Source organism: Hyperoodon ampullatus (genome assembly GCF_949752795.1).
Source record: "Hyperoodon ampullatus genome assembly, chromosome: 13".
Taxonomy (NCBI): Eukaryota; Metazoa; Chordata; class Mammalia; order Artiodactyla; family Ziphiidae; genus Hyperoodon; species Hyperoodon ampullatus.
In genome coordinates this window covers 34,964,967-34,969,760 of record NC_136926.1, presented here as the reverse complement: position 1 = coordinate 34,969,760, position 4,794 = coordinate 34,964,967, and the positions used below count along the sequence as shown (strand labels likewise).

At 36.9% G+C, this 4,794-nt stretch overlaps 1 pseudogene across 1 annotated transcript; it reads left to right on the top strand.

The window, feature by feature from the left end:
• Positions 1-3,284: 3,284 nt before the first annotated feature.
• On the top strand, positions 3,285-3,868 carry LOC307062448 (AP-3 complex subunit sigma-1-like; annotated as a pseudogene). The gene has a single exon. The product of its transcript is annotated as an AP-3 complex subunit sigma-1-like (transcript).
• Positions 3,869-4,794: the final 926 nt, after the last annotated feature.

Here is a 4,794-nt window from a genome sequence, read left to right as displayed (position 1 = left end):
TTACATTGATCTGTGTGTCTGTCTTTATGCCAATACCGCACTGCCTTGATTACAATGGCTTTACTGTAAATCTTGAAGTTAGGTTGTATAAATCCTTCAACTTTGTTCATTTTTTAAAAAGCTATTTTGCTATTCTTGGTATTTTGCTCTTCCATATGAATTTTAGAGTCAGAGTATCAGCTTCTACAAAAGAGACTGCTGGGATTTCAATTAAGATCTCTTTGAATCTAAAGATCAACTTGGGCATAAATGACATCCTAACATGAACACCATATGGTTCTCCATTTACTTAGGTCTTTAGTTTCTCTCAGCAATGTTCTGTAGTTTTCAGCACACAAATTTTGATATCTATTTTTAAACTTAGCTGAATTTCATATTTTTGATGCTATTAAAATGGTACTCTTTTGATTTCAATTTCTAATTGTTCATTGAAAGTATATAGAAATACAGTTGATATTTGTATATTAATCTTCTATCCTGCAAACTTGCTAAACTCATTTATTAGTTTTAATAACTTTTTGTATATTCCAAAGGATTTTCTAAATAGGTAACGATGTCATCTGTGAATAAATACAGTTTTACTTCTCCTGTAATCTTGATTCCTTTTATTTCTTTTTCTTGTCTTGTGTCCTTGGCTAGAAACTCCAGTACAACATTAAATATATGTGGTGAGAGAGGACATTCTTCTTGCAGTCCTGAATTTAGCACAGAAATATTAATTCCTTCGTCATTGATTGTGATGTTGGTATAGTATTTTCATAGATGCCTTTTATCAGGTTAAGTAATATTCCTGCAATTTCTAGCTTGGTGAGAATTTTTATCAGTCATGGATGTTGTATTTTATCAGATGTTTTCTCTGAATCTACTGAGATGATCACATTTCCCACCTTTCTTAACTCAATTAATAGTGAATTACACTGATTTTGCAATGTTAAACCAACCCTGCTTTCCAGTGAAAAACTTTATTTGGTCATGATTTATGATCCTATTGTAATATTGCTGGATTCAATTTGCTAAAATTTCATTAATTTTCAAAATTTTATATTCATGAGGTATATTAGTCTGTAATTTTCTTTGTATGTCTTTTCTGGTTATGATAGCAGAGTAATACCAGCCTCGTAAGGTGAGTTGAGTTTCAATTTTCTGAGACTTTTTGTGTAGAAATGATATTATTTCTTCTGTAAGTGTATGCCAAAACTTATCAGTATAGTCATTTAGACATAGATAAAAATTATTTATGCATATATAAATTTCAAGGAAGAGAAATATTGAAACACAAAGAACTAATATGCGCAGCCAGCTTATTTGGGATTTTATGTCTAATATAAGGCCTTAAAACTTCATAGGTGGCAGATATGTGTTTTTATGTGTCAGGTTGTCCCAAAGTCATGTTTTTCCACAGAAATCTCTTGTTCTGTTCTTATTGTACAGCAGATGCATCTAGTATGCCAACTTATATCCTCTTGGCCATAACTTTGATTCCAGCCACAGCTCAGGTGGAGAGTTCCGTGAAGAAGATGTGATTCACTTTTCATTGACAGCATCTTGTATTAGCATGGACTGGGCATCTTTGCCCTCTACCTTAGTGGTTCTCCAAAGCTACCAGACACTCATAGGCACTTGTTCATCCTAACTTCATAGGCATCTTGGAAATACAGGGTTGCCCTGAGTCAACCCTTGATCAGTGAGGGTTGGGAGCTCTTGCTTCCTGTTCTTTAGATGGATTATTCTGGGAGATAACATTCTTAGTCCTGGCAGAAGTAAGACCTTTTTGTACACCTTAATAATGAATCCAGAATGAACACTTATGTAAGTTTCTTTCCCCCTTCTTTTTTTTTTAGTCTCTGTAGTTCTTCACTCCCGCACATTGTGTTAACCCCCAAACAAATTACCTGCATTGAAGTACTTGTTTCAGTCTCTGCTTACTGGGGAACCCAAGCCAAGACAGATTGCTAATTCATTATTCTTGCCATCCAGTTAAGTGACAATGTGGTTGTGACAACCACAGGGCAATGGAGGAGTGTCCTTTATACCAATGGAAGAAAAGGTAACAAATTAGTCTTTTATTCATAGATAGTCTAGTGGCTTCTCAAAAAACTGTTACACCCGCCAGAGGAATCAGATGGGTGTGTCCCCTTTATGGCCTGATTTGAAATGGTACCAATTTTAATGCTCAGAATTAGACTCTTTTTATCCTACAATGTTCATAATTCCTTTTGCTTTGTGAGCATCTTTATTTTCTAGGCACAAGTGAGAAAAGTGAAGCTCATAAAAGCTAAGATATTTGCATCAGGCCATGTATCGAATATGCATTTTGGTTCAGATCAGACCCAGCTTCCTAGGCTCTAAAGCCCTTTCAGTCTTTTCTCCTAGACTGCACAGCCTTGACTGAATGGTGTCAGGACTTCCTCCATGGCCTCTAACTCTGGTCCCTATGCAATTAGGGGAGGCAAAATCAGCAAATCTTGGAGAATACCTGACTCCAGGAAGCATGAGGTAGTTATGAGAATCTCTGGCTCTTTGTTTTAATAGGGGTACAGAGAATATGAATGGCAATCAGATACTTTTACTTTCACATCTGTCAGCAAGCAAACAAGAATCATGGGAACCCTGGGGGCAGGTGTATAATTGTCAGGAATTTAGGGTGGGAAGGGGGAACATAACCACTCATGGCACAATTACATCGGATGCAGCGCCAGAAGTAAGGCAATCCACTCTTGGGCCCAAACTCAAGTGTAAACTTCATGAGGGCATTGACTACACGATCTACATCTCTTTTGTAACTATCCCTGGCATCTTAAAGAATGCTGGCACACAGCAGGTACAAAGTAAACTTTTTTGGAATGACCACATGAGTTAATTAATAATGAATCCTGTCTTCCAACTTTGGTCATGGCCCCCAGATGGACCCCACACAGGGAACCAGTCTATTATTCTTCCAATATTTTATTTCATCAGGCATCCTTTGAGCATCTCGTATGCAGAAAGCATTGTGATAGATGCTGAGGGCGTTACACAGAAGTTTAAGACTTAATCTTTGCCCTCAAGGAATTTTCAGTCTAGTGAGAGAACGAGAAATAGAAACAGTTAATATGATATAAGACATGATTTTATATATATGCTAAATCTATAAAAGCATTGCTTTGGCAAAAAGGAGTAATTAGCGTGTGTGTGCGGGAGGGGGTGGTTGGGGAAGGATCACCAGCGAGATCCCAAGGCAAGGCTTGGGCGCCCGCCCCCGCCCTGACCCCCAGCTCCCACCCAGTGGGCCCGGCTCAGCCATCATGAAGGCAATCCTCTGCTTTAACAACCACGGGAAGCCACGGCTCTCCAAGTTCTACCGGCCCTACAGTGAAGATACACAACAGCAAATCATCAGGGAGACATTCCATTTGGTATCTAAGAGAGATGAAAATGTAATTTCCTAGAAGCAGGATTATTAATTGGAGGATCTGACAACAAACTGATGTATTGACATTATGCAACATTATATTTTGTCTTCTGGGTGGATTCTTCAGAAAGTGAACTTGGCATTTTAGATCTAATTCAAGTATTTGTGGAAACATTAGACAAGTGTTTTGAAAACATCTGTGAACTAGATTTAATTTTCCATGTAGACAAGGTTCACAATATTCTTGCAGAAATGGTGATGCGGGGAATGGTATTGGAGACCAACATGAATAAGATTGTTACACAAACTGATGCACAAAATAAACTGGAGAAATCTGAGGCTGGCTTAGTGGGAGCTCCAGCCCATGCTGTATCAGCTGTAAAGAATATGAATCTTCCTGAGATCCCAATAAATATTAACATTGGTGATATCAGTATAAAAGTGCCAAACTGCCCTCTTTTAAATAAAAAATTTTAAGGCCACTCCTAGGTAAAATCCAGGGGAAAAGTCATCTAAGTTTACCATGCAGTTGTTTACCAAAAATAGAGGAGAGTCTTAACTTTTGCTCTTGGATTTAAGGCAAGGTACTGTATAGAAGTTATGTAAAATCAGTATGGAAGTTCATTGTTGCTTTTCTTCCTCAGTGATTTTGAAGAAATTGAGTAGTTCCAGTGTGATTTTTCCTTTATTTTCTAAACTGCATTCCTATGGCCACCTAAGGCATGCCTCTATGTATTGGCTACTACAGTATTTTGAAAAGTGTTTGGGACATTTCTTTAAATTATGTATAACCCAAAATGTTGTTTTGTATGGATTACAAAAACAACATTCCTTAATTCTTTCTGTTATTTGTCACAATTGTTATTTAAAGAACGAAGTATGTATTGCATGAAAACATTATGACCTTTTTCTCTTAGTTTAAATAAACTCCAAGGTAACTGGACTTCTAAAGCACCGTTCTGTTTGCCTGGTATCTACTTTAGCAAAAATTTTTTTTACAACTCTCTGAGTCAACGAAGTAAATAAGAGTGTATTTTATCACTGTTAAAAAATAAAAAGGAGTAATTAAATTTAGTAGGGAAGCCTCCCTCTGAGTGCTAAGATAAATCTATATGAAGTAGGTGCTAGATAAATTTTGCTAGTTTACTGGAAATTTGGTAATTTTCACTTAATTAGTCCTGTGATAAATGGAGGAATTTTTCCCCATGGAAAAGGTTCTGCTTAAAAAGACCAATGAAGTAAGTGCATTACACTTGTAAAGAGTATCCCATCCCTTATGTGCTGCTTTCCTGTCCCCTTGACTATTTAGTTTTGAAACTCAGACACCTGTTCCTATCAAGTCTGGAATGAGCAGCATAGATTTATGCTCTTCACTGGTGTGAAATTAAAACAGAGTCTCCTGA